General features: G+C 40.3%; 1 long non-coding RNA gene across 1 annotated transcript in view; it reads left to right on the top strand.

The window, feature by feature from the left end:
- The first annotated feature begins 3,471 nt into the window (after positions 1–3,471).
- Positions 3,472–17,925, top strand: part of LOC122465552 — a 51,532-nt gene continuing 37,078 nt past the window's right edge. Inside the window, exon 1 of the long non-coding RNA XR_006290480.1 lies at positions 3,472–3,689. This is a non-coding gene — a long non-coding RNA (uncharacterized LOC122465552). The remainder of the gene's footprint in view (positions 3,690–17,925) is intronic.

Genomic DNA, 17,925 nt, shown 5'->3' with positions numbered 1-17,925 from the left:
CCCACACATCACAGGTGCATGCGCTAACTACTAAGATATGGGATAATCTGGAGCAGGTCTCCCTCAGGCTCTCCTGTTGATACTGTTAAAGTGTGTATAAATACTTAACTAGTCACTGAGCTACAGCAAGAATGAGAACGATTTTTATAGCCTGGTGGTTAGGGACCTGCCTTGGGAGTGGGAGACCAGGATCCCCCATCTCCAATGACTTTAATTATTTTTCCAAATTTGGAACATCTTCAACAGGAGAGATTGAGGAAGACCCATTTTAGATAGCCCTCTTGAGAGGTGTGGGAAACCTATGTTCAAATTATTTTTCCCCCTCAGGTATAGGGAAAAATTGAATCCGGATGAATACTGTAACCAGTGGGCTAAAAGTTATAAAGCGAATGCTGCCACCTCATCCTTTTCCAGTCATTTTATGCGGAGTGAAGCAGGTACTCAACTCATTCTCATAAGAAATTATTTAGGTACCTAAGTTGTCTGCCTTCCTGCAGCCTGGATTTAAATGCTTCAATCCATAAAGGGGCCGGGTTTAAAACACACTCCTCTCATTGGCATTTCCCAGTGGCTAGCTTAGGTAGCTTTCCACCTAGCTTGCTACTTTTTATGGATCCCATTCTAAGGTGCCCATATCTTCTCATTTATTGTATTGGGAGCCTAGGTGCCTAACTAAGGCTTTGTGGATCTCAGTGTTGCTCAAATGTTTCTTGAGGTATATAAAAGTTAGGTGCAGTGATGCTGAGCATTGCAAAACCTAAGTCCCTTTGTGGCTCTAAGCTTAAGCCACTGATGGGGACATTGCAGTTGGGATGTGTGATTCCCAATGTGGATAGACAGACTCATGCTAGCTAAGCTCAAGCTAAGCACCCTAAAAATGAGTGGATGTTGTGGCCCCATCATGCTAGCCACCCCTGTCAAGCCCATACTGACCCCATGGGCCTGAACCTGGGTGGTTAGTCTGAGCCACACCGGTGCCACAACAGCCACACTGCTATTTTTAGGTTAGCTAGCTTGAGCTGAGCTAGTGTGAGTTTATCTACCACGCTGGGAATCACACATCCCAGCTGCAGAGTAGAAATACCCTACAGGACTTTCCTTTCCACATGCCAGAGACTGCAGACGTCCATCATGTCAAAGGTAGCTGATAGGTCTAATAAGGGAGTAACTATGATGGATTCTCTGATACTCTGTACCTGCCTATGAGTGCTCTAAAACAGGAGATGCACCAAGTGAACTATAATTGATTGTGTCAATGGACAACCCTTTCATAACCTGGCTTGTATATAGTATATATATATCACATGTATACAGCTGAAAAGTTACTTTAGAAAAATGGTATGAAATTAACCTGTAATTACATTTATTTGCTCAATCTTTGGTTACCATTTATGAAAACCTAGAGAAACCATGGGCTGGCTCTCATGTTTTCCATAAGAGCAGTAATATCACGCAGGGAAAAAGAAAAATATTAGTGAAATAATTGAAAATAAGGGCTAAAATTTGTAATACATTTTGTAAGAAAATGTATTCCCTAATTCATACCCAGGTCTTTGTGTGTGTAAATTGTAATGAGCATCAGACTGACTTGACTGTGGGTCAAATCCTGGACCTTTGTAGGTTGTGCCTGTGGAGACAGTGAGAATTATGTAGCCCAGGCAGACAAAATAGTGAGGGAACTCTTACAAATCTTGGGACAGCATCTACTGAGTTATCCAGCCCCAAGCTTTGCCCCCGAACAGTCACAAACTTTGCCTCAGCTGGATGCTGGAGGATAGCAGTGGAGATAAGCAGTTTGTCTACCCTGCCCAGTTCTCAGTCAGTCAGGGAGACTGAACAGGACATACTGCCCAAAACAGGGTCTTTGGATTAAAGCTGTCTTTGAAACACAGCTGTCAGCAAGGGTGTAGGCAAGCATCCACTGGAGTGAAATAGCCCCCTCTTGTGCATCCAATGAAGTGAGCTGTAGCTCACAAAAGCTTATGCTCAAATAAATTGGTTAGTCTCTAAGGTGCCACAAGTACTCCTTTTCTTTTTGTGGATACAGACTAACACGGCTGCTACTCTGAAGCCTAGATTACTTCTGTTGATGCCAAACCCCCAACATCTCCTCTACCAGCCAACAAAAACCTTTTTTAAAAAAAGAAAAGGAATCCAGTTCCTCTCTTCCCTCTCCTGCCATACTTGTGGTAACTAGAGCTGCATGAATCATGGATTTTTTCAGTTTGCTGGCAATTCCTAAAACTCCAAACAAAAATTTCAGTATGGGTTGACCTGACGCCCAATTTTTGGCAAATGAAAAAGTTGCAATAAATGAAATGTGCAAATGAAGGCTGGATTCACAAAATGACCAGGGAGGAGAGCATTATGCCCTCATTATAATTTTAGCCCAGTGGTTAAGGTAGTAACCAAGGATGTGGGAGACCCAAGTTCAGTTCCCCTCTCTGCTGAATGTGGAGTAGGGATTTGAATGTGGGTCTCCTATAGTGCACTATGGGATATTCTGCTATGGAACTTCCTTAATCTGTTATATTGAAGCTGTTTCACTTTACAAATAGTCACTGGAGCAGAGATGTGAATTTGCATTTCCTACAGCCTAGGTGAATGGCCTAACCACCAGGCTATAGTCATTCTCCCTGAATGGCTGTGGCCCAATGACTATCCGTGGTCATTCACAGTAGCAATTCATAGTTCTTCACCATTTAAAAACATTCACCCACCTGTAGTGGTAACTCCATGTGAGTTACTGAAGTTCTGTGGCCCAAAAGGAAAGAGAGTAGAGTGGGAGTCCACAGATGGCTGATTTAGGGGGAGTGAGGCAAGGAGCAAAAAGTCTTTCTGCCCAAACTAGCTCCACAACTTACCTTCACTGAGCAAGTCGGGTCACCAACATTTCCCTTTTCACATTGTCCTTGGGATCAGTCAGCCTCCTGCAGAGCCTGTTTATGTAAATCCCTGGGGCTTGCACATCCTCTTAGCCACACAAACAGGGTTTTGCCCTGGATGTTTCCTCCTTCAACTACAAGGATTAAAAGTGGTTCTGCTGCTTCTTTTGAGTAATGCTGTTGCACGTGGATACTGATGGTGTGCCTTTTCCCATTTGGGAAGTGGGATATAGGGAAAATTACCTCTACTATAAAATTTCCAAGCATTTTGGCTGTAATCCCTTTGAAAATTAAGGCACTTATTATGAGTGTTTGCATATAATACTAGTGTGAGTAGATCTGCACAGAAACACAAAAATAATAAAGCAGAAGTAGATGGAATTATCAAGGATGAATCTTAGATTCCTGCAGCAAATTCTGTCCTAGTAAATAGCAATGGCAGTGCTCTAATATTTTCAAGCCATTTTCATGACACTCATTGTAAAGCGGCTGGTTGAAAGCTGAATTGCAGTGCAGGTGTGTGGATAATGAAATACTAACTAGGTAACTAGATGTGCCTGAATGGAAGCACACAAGATGTTTGTGAGGCTCTTGTTGATCCCAGAACAGTTGAAAGGACTGAGCTTAGCAAATGGAAATAGTAACACACTTCTACAGTTTGTTTGATATAATCTCTTACAAGGATATGATCTTCTGTGGTTTGACACACACCTCCTGGGAATTCTGTCACCACTCCTTAGCCCAATAAATGTGGGCAGGAGTTTCAAATCCTGGAACTTTAAAAGCTTTTTTGGATAGTTCTTGGTAAGTCTGCTAATTTTGTCATCTTAGAGTTAACTAGAACTACATTTCCTTCTACATGTTTCTGTGTTATCAGAGTTTTGTTTTAAATGCTTTGTCTTATTGAGGATACTTTTGCTCACAGTTCACCAATAGCTAATCATGTGGAATTTATCAGTAGTTTTCTAAAAGCTAAGTGAAGTGTGTAACATGCACTGCAATTTTCTGTACTTTCTTAAATGCAATCAAGATGATGAGTTTAACAGCATCTTGACCTGCTGAAGGTGTGCTGGTTAGATGATAGTATAAGACTCTGTCATCTCTAGTCCCTCAGGATGTCATTATTTGCAGTGTTATGAATAGTGGGATAATGAGCTATTGGATTCTCTTAAAAGTTCTAAAGCTCAGCATGATCAGAAGTTTCTTTGGATTTTTTTTTTAAGAATGCCAAAGCCTAGTTCTAATTGCATCACTAAGACACTGAAGGTTAAACTGATGAATGATCATAAGTTCTGAGCTTGTATAAGAGTTCTTGGTTCTTGTGCCCTTACCTAAGGCACAATTACCATTCATAGAACTGTTCATTGGGGGTAGGGAGGACGAAAACCAGCTAATTGTTCCTCTGGGGTTTATTTTCTTCCCCAAAACCAGTCACTCATTTCTCATTCTGGTACATTGATTTCAGCTGTCTTTGCAATTGCACCATTTCTGAAATGAGAGGGATCCCAGTGTCCTGAAAGTGCTGCTGCCAAGGTTTCCAAAAGCAACCAGTCTAGTGATTGTGGTGGCCTACTTGGGATGCCTTGACTGGCATTGATTTTCAGAAAACACCAAATGCTCTTTCTTTCCCTCTCTAAGAGTGGTACCCCAAACCAGTAGTGACTTTTGAAAATAGTGGCCTATGTTCATAGAGCAGGTGCTGCTTTCGGTGTGGGCCCTTTTAAGAAAGACAGAAGAAGTCAGGCTGAATTTGGAAAGGAGGGGATTACTCAGATAGTAGCCCAAGGCGAGTATCTCTGAGGACTCAAGAGATGGTTTGCATGAGAGTTTACCCCAGAAAGCATTCTTAAATAAAGGAGCAATACTCAGAGGGAAAGTGACCTAGAGATGCTCACCAGATGGGACATACTCTATCTCAAAGTTTCAGGTACCAGTGAAAGGGGATGATTCCTACATAAGAAGTGGAAAATCTAAAGCCATGATTGAGCAGTGCTTGGAAGGGGTGTGGTTATAGCTAAATGCTGCGGTGTGCCCCGGGAAAGCATTTAGCAGCTCTGTGTCTGTTTTCCCCTGAGTTGTAAATTATATTAATACAGACCTACTTCCAAGGAATGTTGTGAGTCTTTATTCAGAAATGCTGGTGATATGCTTTCCAGTTCTTGAATGGAAGATTTTAAAGTATTATTAAGGGACTCTCTTCCACACAATTCAGGGTCAAGCCAGGAACAGAGACTCATCATAGTTAAGCTGGAGATCAGGTAGAGCAGTAGTGAGGCATGGACTGTTTTGTCTGCAAAGGTTCTACAGTGATCTAGTTTACTAGGGACACCCCTGGCTGACTACTGAATTTGGGCCTGGGGTTCAGATGCTGGGGGGGAAAAGTAAGGGGTAGCAAAGATGGCTATGATGGCATGACTGACTCCAGTGACAAGAAGCAGAAGCAAATGCCAGCATGTTTGTTTAGCAAGAGCTGGAGGTGACAGTAGCAACTGTGCACTGGGTGAGGAAAGATGAACTGTGATACATGTGAATCAGCAATAGTGGTGCCTTAGACTTGAGCATGAGGTGTCATGTGTCATGCCACTCTGTTTCAGTGAGATGCCAAGGTTTCTCAGTTTCTACATAAACACACTATATTGAGAATCCACTTTGGTTAGTGCTGATTGGATATAGTGAAATTTAATCTGAACTCTGTGATTTTATTCATTTGGCAAAGGGACCACCCTAAGTATAGAGGAAATGTTGGTAGGAAAGTGTGAAGTATTGATTCTGAATCTATATTAAGACTGTTTCCTGAAACTACATCTGCAGGTGTAATGTAAGGGAAATCTCAGGATTTGCAGAGGTGGTGGTGGTGAAATGCAATTCTGTTGAAAATAAATTAATGTATATTAAACAGGAGAGTTTCCCTTGTTACATGATTCCCATTCTAGCTCTCTTCTACCTTTAGGTCATTTATTATTACTGCTATGCTTTATTTTAAAAGGTATTTTTACATTGGGAAAAGTTTAAAAATATAAAAAAACATAAAAAGGGCAATACAGTATTGTAATTACATTAAGTATGAAGCGAGTGGTTTGTGGAATGTAATAAAAGTAAAAGGTATAACTCCTGAGAGAACTGATACGAATCTCTGACTAGTTAAACCTGTAGGTCTTTGCTCTGCAAGAATTTGTAGCCTCCTTTTTGCTAATAAAATAATCCATTTGTTTTTACTTGAGTGCTGTGGGTCTGATTCTCCTCTTAATTATATCTATTTTCAATTGAGTTACTCCATTGGTGGTGAGAGGAGAATTGGGCCCTATATATGTCATCTCTCAAATGGTGGGGAGACTTCCAGACAGAAAGAGAATTTGGGGTTTGTTTTTCTACAGGCCAAGACAACCAAAACCAAGTAAGAGAACTGAACTGGATTTAAGTAACAACTGGGTGTGAGATGACCGACTTTAAGACCTGCTAAATGAGAAAATATAAGATGCTCTTGCTGAGTGAAATAATATATTGTTAAATATTGGAGAAGGCTGGAGCCCTGGGTTAAGGCTTCATCAGCCCTGCCATTTTTACCCCAGCCCAGTTCTGGATAGAAGAATTTTCTTTGGCTCTGTGCTATATCCTGACCCTTTATAATGTTATCACCACTACACATACAAAGAGTATGATCAGTGGGGACCTAACAGCCCTTTACAATCTAGATTGTTCCAGTCTCTTTGTGGAACCTACTGGCCAATCTTTCTTTCTCCTTGCTTTGTATTAGTTTATCTTAAGTTATTGGTTCTTCTGTTGTTGCCTTTTGTTTCCTTGCACCTGGCAGAATCCCAGCTGTGCTATGAATCTCTTGAAGCATTCTTTGCTCTTGTGTAAATGTTACTGTCACCTGAATCCTCCTGAGGCATGACAAACAGTGTATTTCTCGCTCTTCATGATGATGCAATGAAATTTGTGGCCTCAGATCTCTATGATGACTTATATCTTAGTGTGTTTGTTCACACAAAGGTATATGGACTATATGACTGAAGTGCACAGGCACAGAAAGCTGGCTTATGAGAGGAACAGCTTCCCATGGGCATACAGTTCTTCATGTTCTGCAATGTCTGGGAAGGATATACAGTACATTTACAGGACAGTCAAATGGAATTTCAGTCAAATATTGTTTTATTGCTTGTCTGAGTGATGTGGGTTCTGTAATTGCATAGAAAATGTTACTTGTTTGCACATGGACCTACTGCCTAATCTACAATGGAAACTTTCTTCTGGGTTTTGAAATGAAAGAACATCTTGTTCTTTCTATTCCAATGGCACAGCACCCACATCCTCATTTTGCATTCATAACTTACAAAACAAGGAAGGTTTCTGTTTTGTTGCAAACAGTATTCTTTTAATATAAAGACAAACAGCTGAGACTGTCAAAATTCATCCTTTTAGCAACCTCCTAATAATTGTACCAAAGGAAGTTAGGAGTTGGAAATCAAAGAAAGAAGTTTGAAACCATTTGCATGCTCCCAAATAACCAGGTGTGCGAGATGTGGAAAAATATAAACCTGCCTAAGTGAATTCCCTGGTGACTCTGTGCTATGTACTCTCTTGTTTCATTTAAAATCAATTTTGTGGGGTCAGGGAGAGATGATACAGAAGCAAAACCTATATTTCACAAACAGCCTCTGGAAGCTTTGTTTGCAATGTCATAGTCTTCTGAAATCATCCATTTTGCCTGCCTCTTGATTTATGTCCCAAGGCCTGATGTAGCCCTGGAGCCCAATTACTCAAGTCTTTTTTGTAAGCAGTTATTGTTAACCCACTAGGTGACTGCAGAACGTGCCATTGGAGTCAAGTGCATGTTTCTTCATGCATCTTGATGAAGCTGCATTGTACTCATGGTGGTAGCAACGGCCATAGCTAAAACTGTTTCCATTCCAACCTCCTGTTTTCAGTTGCCTATGCGTTTAGAAAAGTTTTCTAGGTTGGGAAGATTTTCCAAGATGAGTTTGTGCCTGAGTGAAATTTTATTTTAAAAGTTGAACTGAAAAGCAAATTGACCATGGGGGGGTGGGGAGGATACAACTTCCATTATTTAAAAATAAAATTCTTACAACTGTTGTTGAACATATTTTTAGCAAAAATGGGCAGAGGCAAAAAGTAAAAAATGTAGACGAGAAATAGCCCTCACTGAGGAGAATTGCCTTTGAGTGGCCTTGTAAAAATTGCTTTGGATGTGACCAAGTTATGAATCTCTGAAAACTTACTTCTGAATGTGTCCAGAACATATTAAACTGACTTGCTGAATGTGAGGCTAAGGAAGGCTGTACTGTATATGTGTACTTGCTACTTTAGCTGTGTCCTGAGAAATGAACTGAAGGTGGCCATGGGCTACGCATCACACTTTCTAAGATAAGGTCTTGCAGACTTTAGGAGGGGTCTGCAAGAAGAGAGTTCAGCTACCACACACAGAAGCAGAGTTGCTCTTCTTCAGTACTGCCTAGTGGATAGGATACTCTACTGGGACTCAGAATACCTTGTGGCTCTGCCTCTGGCCTACTGGTAACCCTAGCCCAAGTGTTACAACCCTCCAGGATTGTCCTGCAGTCTCCAGGAATTAAAGATTAATATTTAATTAAAGATTGTGTCATGTGATGAAACCTCCAGGAATACCTCCAACCAAAATTGGCAGCCCTACTTTGGGCAAGTCGCTTTCTTTATTCCACAGTTTCCTCATATGTGAAATGAGGGCAATGATACTGACCTCCTTCCTAACAGCATATTGAGATACTGGTGAAAAGCACTATACAAGAGCTTAGTGATATTATTATTATGATTGTCTGATGTCTGCAGGAGGTAGAGGAGAATGGCCAATGAAGTTTGGGAGCTAAAGATGGCTAGGAAGAGTGAGATTTTTATGGTCCTGGAGCAATGAAAGTTTCTGAAACTGAGAACTGGTTTGCATGGAAAACATTACCTGCCCAATGCCTGAATTTCAGCACTTCAGGACTTTTACCGGCTCTTGTGAAAAAAATATACGTACGCAGCAATAACGTAAAAGTTTTTCATATTAATTGATGCAAAATTCCCACCAATTTAAGTTTTTTGTGTTTAACCAAGCAACCATGATATCTCTTAAATTTGAGGGGAGGGGGAGGCAGAGATAGCTCTGTAATGAGCCTGTTTATCTGTTGGGTTCATACTGTACATCTGAGCTATGCTTTGATATTTTTAGATACTACGCTTATTTTAAAATACAGATGATAGACGCTGCTATTTGGCAGTGTATTCACATATATATACTTTTCTCTAGATTAGATTCTCTACTTCATTAAGCAATCTCATGAAATGATGATGGAGAGTTGAAGTGAGACTATAAAATAAGATATTTAGGTCTTGTCTGCATGGGGAAATTGACTGGCATAGCTATTGTGGAATAAGCTATTCCACTATAGCTATTCTGGTATAACTGACTTGTGTGGACGCTCTATTCTGGAATAAAAGTGATTTCATTTAGAATAAAATCACTCTCTTATTCCAGAATAGTGTCCACACAGGGGAGTTTTACAGGAATGGCTTATTTCACTTTAGTGATGCCAGTTAAGTTCTCTTGTAGACAAGCCCGCGGTATATCTTCCTTCCCCTTCCTAAGAAACTCTGTAGAAGTACTAATGCAAAAATCTGCTGCCCTTCAGTTCAGAGACTGTTGCACTTCAGTGGTGGGTGAACTAACCTCTCAACATATTCTGTAAATTATAGAGCCAACTGGAATGTTATTACCAAAATAGGCTGTCTAAAAGAAGCTGAAACACTTTGGAACTTTGAAACACAGAACTCTCAGGAAGGTTTTTGAGTTGAGAGAGATAGACATTCTGACTTTATAACTAGGTGATATGGGCACCGGCCTGGGATGTGGGAGATGCAGGTTCAAATCTTGGCTCTGTCTAATTTGGAGTGATAGGGAATGCTTAAACTCTGCTCTGAATTAGGCAGAGCAGGGACTTTAACCTTTGTCTCCCAACCCCCGGGCCAGTGCCCTAGCCACCTGGCCATCGTGTGACAGGTATACACCATTTTCACACAACCTTTCTAAAGGTTTTGTTTTCACTCTAATACAGAACAAAATCAAATACTGAAAACTAGAAAGCTGCTGTGAACGGGACTTGTCGTCTGGTCAACGCTAGTAAGTAACTCAGGAATGTTCTGCCAATACTGAATTGGCAGGAGACAGGTCTTTTCCATCCCTAATTTTTATGAATCAGTGACTTGACGTTTGGGACGCTTCAATACAACATAAATATGCCAGGCACTATCAGAATACTTCCCCCCCCTCACCCCTCATCCCTCCAAACATGCAGATTTAGAGAGGGTGGTTGGCAACTGTCTCACACAATGGTTACTCAGTGCATTCAACTTTTGCTGTAAGTGGTGTGCTCTTTTTGAGAGTTTCCTAGTAGGCCACTTGTCTGTTATAACTAATGAACATAAACACTGGATAAAATCCCTGAACTTGTTTGAGAGAACAGTATTTTGATTTACCATCAGTCTTTCTTTCTCCAGCCCATATTAATGTGTGCTGCAATTGGCTAACATTACATCTGGAAGCAATTGGCCATAACAGTTTCAAAATGAAATACTTTTCTAACTGACACGGGCCTTGAGCTTTCCCTCCCCTTGAGAAAGCAATTCTGCTCATCTCCTTACTAATGAAGTCTCACATGCTGGGGCCAATGTTAGTCTTTAAGGGCATGTCTATGCTGCAGTAAAACACCATGGCTAGCCTGGGTCAGTTGACTCAGGCTCATGGGGCTCCGGCTGCAGGACAGTAAAACTGCAGTATAGAAGTTCGGGCATGGGCTCTGGGACATCCCCTCCCCACCCCCCGGGCTCCCATAGAACAGGCTCCAGTCTGAGCCCAAACGCCTACACTACAATTTTATAGCCCAGTCAGCCTGGGTCAACTGACATGGGACAGCCATGAGTGTTTTATTGCAGTGTAGACACCCTAATTGACTTTATAGAGGAAGAATCTATAAAGAATCGAAACACAAACTGGGTTCCGCTGCAGGCTGCTGGTGCATTCCCCCCCCACTTTTTTGGGGGGGAGGGGGTTATTTGGTTCTGATAGGCTTCAAATCTGCTAGTGCAGTGTGCTATGGAAATGATTATGAAAACTGGTTCCAACAACCAAGTACAACCACAAGCAAGATTTAAGCACAACTTCTCGAACAATTGCAGTTGTCTACTTAAATTTGAGAAATAATGTGTGGTCTGCCCACAGTGAAGATTAGGCGCCAGGCAAAGCAACTTTTTCATCAGTGATCTGGAAGTAAGTTTAAAAAATCACTGCTGAAAAAATGTATAAATGACACAAAGATTGGTAGAATGGTAAATAATGATGAAAACAGAGCATTCAAAAAGAACAATTTGGATTGCATGGTAAACTGGGCCTGTTCAACTAAAATATATTTTAATATAGCCAAATATGAAGTTACACATCTAGGAACCTGTAATAAAGGCCATATCTATAGAATAAGAGACTATATCCTGGAAAGGAATTAGGAGTCATAGTGGAAAAGCAACTCAACATGTGCTCCCAGTCTGATGCTATGGCAAAAAGGGCTAATGCAATCCTAGGATGTATAAACAGGGAGTAATGAATAGAAGGAGGAAGTGCTTTTTTTGTTTTTTTTGTTTTTAAACCTCTGTATATGACATTAGTGAGACCAATGCTGACTTAACCTCAGGCTTGGAATGTTGTACTGGAATACTGCATCCAGTTCCGATATCAACAGCTTAAAGAGGATATTGGGAAAACTGAAGAAGAGAGGGAAGAGACAAGAGCCACAAACAATACTTGAGAGCTGGAATAGTGTCTTCCAGTGAGAGATGTAAAGAGCTCAGACTGCTTGTTTTATCAAGAATAAAAGATTTAGGTGACTGAATTGCACTGTAGAAATAGGTTTCAGAGTAGCAGCCGTGTTAGTCTGTATCTGCAAAAAGAAAAGGAGTACTTGTGGCACCTTAGAGACTAACCAATTTATTTGAGCATAAGCTTTCGTGAGCTACAGCTCACTTCATCGGATGCATGCAGTGGAAAATACAGTGGGGAGATTTTATATACACAGAGAACATGAGACAATGAGTGTTACCATACACACTGTAACGAGAGTGATCAGGTAAGGTAAACTATTACCAGCAGGAGAGAAAAAAAAATCTTTTGTAATGATAATCAAGGTGGGCCATTTCCAGCAGTTGACAAGAACGTGTGAGGAACAGTGTGTGTGGGGGAGGGAGGGGGGAATAAACATGGGGAAATTAGTTTTACTTTGTGTAATGACACATCCACTCCCAGCCTTTATTCAAGCGATGAAGTGAGCTGTAGCTCACTAAATAAATAAACTAAATAAATTTGTTAGTCTCTAAGGTGCCACAAGTACTCCTTTTCTTTTTTTACTGTGTAAATATTTTCATGAGTAGAAAATATCTTCATAAGAACTGCCATACTGAGTCAGACCAAAGTTCCATCTAACCCAGTATCCTGTCTTCTGACAGTGGCCAATGCCAGGTGCCCCAGAGGGAATGAACAGAATAGGTAATCATCAAGTGATCTGTCCCTTGTCGCCCATTCCCAGCTTCTGGCAAACAGAGGCTAGGGACACTATCCCTGACCATCCTGGTTAATAGCCATTGATGGACCAATCCTTCATGAACTTATCTAGTTCTTTTTTGAACCCTATTATAGTCTTGGCCTTCACAACATCCTCTGGCAAGTAGTTCCACAGGTTGACTGAGCATTGTGTGGAAAAAGTACTTCCTTTTGTTTTTTTTTTAAATCTGCTGCCTATTAATTTCATTTGGTGACCTCTAGTTCTTGTGTTATGAGAAGGAGTAAATAACACTTCCTTGTTTACTTTCTCCACACCAGTCATGATTTTATAGATCTCTATCGTATCCCCCCCTTAGTCATCTCTTTTTCCAAGCTGAAAAGTCCCAGCCTTATTAATCTCTCCTCATATGGCAGCTGTTCCATACCCCTAATCATTTTTGTTGCCCTTCTCTGTACCTTTTCCAATTCCAATATATCTTTTTTGAGATGGGGCAACCACATCTGCACGCAGTATTGAAGATGTGGGCATACCATGAATTTATATAGAGGCAACATGATATTTTCTGTCCTATTATCTATCCCTTTCTTAATAATTCCCAACATTCTGTTTGCTGTTTTTGACTGCTGCTGCACATTGAGTGGATGTTTTCAGAGAACTATACAATACAGATCAAGATTGGATGCCTTCCTGAAAATTATGCTTTAGACAAGCACAAGTTATTCGTCTTGTTACAAGAGTAAGTAGGTGAAATGGCTGTGACATATAGGAAGTCAGACAGATGACCTAATGGTCTGTAGTGGCCTTAAACTCTTTGAATCTATGAAAAATACCAACAGCATCTTCTCTAACAAACACCATTAAATATCTTATGACAATCTTTAGGAATTTTTGATCTGTTGTCACTCAAACGGAAATCTTAAGGGCACCAGTAGTGAAATCATATATCCATACAATGACCACCTATTGCACAACGGACATTTTGAGTCACCTCAGTGTAGAGGGCCAAAATTTTTCCCATCTCAAGTCAGTGGAGTTGCTCCAGATTTACACTGCAGTGGAGGCATAGTACAGGGATTCAGACTGGCAATCTAAGAGCAGAATTTAGCCCCAAGGTTTCAGTACATCACTGAGTGTCAATTTGAAAAGCTGGAGTTTAAAGGTGACATTTTGGCCCTGTTGAAGTCAATAGTAAAACTCCCACTGACTTCAGTGGGCCAGCATTTCATGCTCAGATTTTGTTTTTGTGTAGATTTGTGTACACAAATACTTATGAACACAATTACACCCACAATTGAAGTACAATATGCACCCACACTTCACACAGTTACAGACCCTGGCCCTGGTCTTATGAGATCCATGCGGACCTCAACCCAGGCACGGAAATCCATCCATGTGATTTCTTTGTAGCATTTTGGCCCATGTTCTAATGTATTAGAGCTCTGTGGTGGGATAGCATTTAGTATCATTTTAATCTACTCTATTTTGTTTTGTTACAAAAGCACTTTTCCACTGGAGTACCAAAACATGATAGTTACAACCATGGCTTGATTTGATTGATAATACACTCTTTAATCAGGGACTTTTTTTTCCTCTTTGTTTTGGAAAATGGTGAAAACCATGGTGGGCACAGTCTGAACAAGAAGATTTGTTTTTGTTTTGAAAAGTTCAATTTGAAATGGCGGAGCCAGGAATGTAACTAGCATAGTTTCGGTGATCCAAGGTGGACAGGGCCTAATTAAAAACTAATTCCTTTGTCAGCCCCTCATTTATCATCTTATAGTGAAGACAACAATGGGGCAAATAAGCACATGGTTGTAAGAGCAGCAAATTGATTAAGACCTAAAGCTGCATCCTTTCTATTAGTTCAGTTAAAGCTCTCTAATTAGGTTTGACATCACATGAAACAGTAGCCCAGTATGTGACCTGATGCTAACTAACAAGCAAATTGGAAAGAGTAGGGATTACACTTAGAATTAACCAGTCAAAAAAAAAAAATAATCTTGGTGACTCAGGGTTGATTAGTAATGAGATCTGAGGCCTGTCTCCTGAAAATTGCCAATATGAATGTAGCTGAGATCAGTAATGACTGAAAATGTGTTAATTTGCCTTCATGAAACAAGCGAAGTGTCCATGTTCTAAAATCACTAGCACTAACTGGAATTCATGTTAGCAGAGAGGCCAAGTATAAGAGCATGGTTTTAGAGTTAGCATGTTCTTTGTTGTGAAATCAAAAGAGGGGGAGTCAGGAGATCTGGGTTCTATTCTACATGTTTGTCATGTGACCTGCGCCTTCTGGGGCTCAGTTTCCCTAATCTGTAAAATCAGATGACAAACTGCCTATTCATTTGTGTAACTATTTTAAGATCTTCTGATGAAAGGTAGGGGTGTGTGTGTGCGTGTGTGTGTATAAGAATCATTTATTACCTGATGGGTGTTGAGACTTAGTTTCCTTCTTGTCCCTGCAGGTAGTCTTTCTAGCACACTGATGGGGCAATATGGGCGAAGCTTGTGTTGCTGCTGTATAATCATGGCTGTATAGAGGATTTCTAGGCAGATGATCTGGGACATCCGCTGACAGCTAAATACACTTTAAAATCTACTTTCTTTCTCTAACTCTAAAGGGAGAAATATAGCAGTGTATCATCTCTCTTCTGCCTCTGAGGTTACATGCCTAGCAGAACTAAGCAAAGACATAAAGAGACTTGGAAAATGAACCAAGATACTCCACAGCATTTAGACCAAATGTGGGCAACCACAGTGATTAACTTCCTGCCAGGGGGTTGCTAATTTCTTTAAATCTAATGTGGGGAGATCAACTTCCTTAGCAAAAGAGGCAATTCATTCTCTCTCTTTGCCAATTGTCCCCTGAACAGACTCCAGCAACTCTGTGGGGTCTATTCCCATCTAACAATACAGAAGAACTAGGCATGTAAATGTACCAAATCTTCAAAGGAGAGAGGGTTGGGTGGGGTGGGTGGGTGTGTTTGTGTGTATGTGTCAAACTGCATAGATTGTTTCTGGGATGTGAACTGTTGTCCATTACAGGTTGTACTTGCAGGCTTGGTCTTAGATTTTTTTTTCTTTCTTTTACAATTGTGATATAGAAGCTTCCAGTGATTCACTGTTTCCCTCTGGTTTTGGCCCACTGCAAGTATACATCTTAATTTCCCCTTCCTCCCCCAGTGCCAGCTCTGTTATCCAACATAAGGACAGTGGGATTACCTCCCTATGAGCTGTAGAGTGATTTCTTTGAACTCTGCCTAATTGAGTCAAAAGATGCAATTTCAGAATAAGGTAACACAAGATTCAAACAAGCAAGTATGGATGAATTATAAATTAAACCCGAGACAAGGGATTTCCTCTCTCACTCATTGTGGTTCACAGAGACTGATGTTAGTAATGACATCTACCCTCTCTTGAGGCTCCTCCCATGGTAGGGAGTAGAGTTGGCCAGAGAGTGGCAATTCTGACCCTTGACACCTTTCAAGGGTTCTAAAGTTGTTGTTGTTAGGCATTGAAATGCAAAAGGTTTTTTTTCAAAATGGAATTGTGTGACATCTGTCTTTGGATCAAAATGATTAGGGTTTCAGTTTGGCATACCCTCTCTCTCTCTCTCTCTCTCTCTCTCTCTGCTATTGAAGAATCCATCTGGAGCTCAGAAACCTTCCCAACTAAAATTTTGTTGAAACCAACACATGTCTGAAACATTTTTGCTTCAAGACGGCCTATTTCAGTGAAAAAACATTTAATTAAAAATGTTCCAACTGGCTCTACTAGGGCCCACTTAATTTCTCCTGCCAGCAAGGTTGTCATGGAGATCCACTGAATCAGATCATCCTCTGCTACACCTCATTCCCCGGTCAGCACTGCCCACTTCTTGTGTTGTACTGATCTCGTAATAGAGGGGAACTTGATGCCACTGTGTGGACTTTTTGTCATTCATATAATGGGGCTTTGGGGTTGAGTGAAGTATTATTTCACTGGATTTCAGTAATTTTCAGGTTGGAGAAATAAACACCTGGGCATTATATATTGGTGGGGGGGGTGTATAATATATATTAATGTATATGTCCAGGTGTTTAGTTCTTCAACCTGAAAATGACTGGGGTATATGAAGTCTTATCAGCATTCAAAGCCCAATTATATGAAGGATAAAAATATCCCTGCCTAACCATCATCTGTTTAAAAACCTATATACTACAGTAAAGTATTCATTCAAATGTAAAACATGAATTTGCCTTGATAATATTCATGACTATTGTTATTGCCTTTCTACAAGCATTCCTGTCAGTTCATTTTTGTTCTTGGAAATGTTCATTTAAAATGTTAGTATTAGAGCTGGTATGAAAAAAGGGACACATTCTTTGACAAAAGGATATAACTAATTTTTTGCACAATAATTCACACTATTGAAAACATTTGAGTTTTGAAATGTTTCAACTAGCTTTAGGAAAAATATATATTTTTACAATTGTTTGTGCCATAAGTTTTTTTTGTCCAACTTGAAAGCTCTTTGTAGGTTTGGGAGTCACCCAACTGAGAGATTAAAACAATACCATGTGACTTAGATGACTAATCATACATGAACAGCCAATTATGAGTAGTGAATAACTGGAGTGTGGCTCATGTTTTCTTAAACCATGAATGGAAAACTTGCAGACACACAGACTAAATTTATTAAATTGTACTACTGTACAATGAACTGACAATGTACTGGTTACAATGTCTTGGATCATTACTGTGAAATAGTCTCTTTTAAAAAAGGAGACCGAGAAATGACAAAAAACAGCTGTAAAGTTTTAAGAAGTTTCTTTTTCTTACTAATTTTTTATCCCTTGGACAAACTTCAGTCAAAGGGTATGTTCGTCAAATGAATCAGCAGTTAGGGAAAATACAGCTATATCTGAACTTATTTGCTATTCATATCTTTATTTCGTGGGGGTGGGGGGACAGAAATAGAGCTGTCCATATTTTATGGCATGAATTATGCCAGAGCCAGATTATAGTAATGAAACTTTTACATCCTGGGCTTGGTGCTTGAGCCAGAACCACTTGCCTACACTCTTCCCCTTGATTCTTTACTCTGCTGAACAAGCTGAGGAGATTATTACCCCCAGCTACTCCAAGGTGTGACAAAGCTGGAGACTTAGTAACTCATGAAAATGTTTTTGGTTTTGGTTTCTGCACACACACTGTCTGCCTGGCTCCTGAGATGTTCTGGTTGTTCAGTGGCTATATCACTTTCCCTGTGTGTGAGAATGTCCCCCAACATGCACCTCTTTCTTGCTAGTCCAAGAAGCAAAGTGACTACAAGGCTGACTTATGGGGGTGCCTACATAAGCACATTGCATTTATAAACTAGTGTCTCTTTCTAAAATTAAAAATAACACAGCCTTTCATTTGTAATGGTGAAGCAAGAAGTTGTACTAGTCGAACCCTAATTTCCGACTGCAGTT

The sequence above is a fragment of the Chelonia mydas genome, chromosome 4 (assembly GCF_015237465.2).
Source record: "Chelonia mydas isolate rCheMyd1 chromosome 4, rCheMyd1.pri.v2, whole genome shotgun sequence".
NCBI classification, from domain to species: domain Eukaryota; kingdom Metazoa; phylum Chordata; order Testudines; family Cheloniidae; genus Chelonia; species Chelonia mydas.
This window is presented reverse-complemented; position numbering and strand designations above follow the sequence as displayed.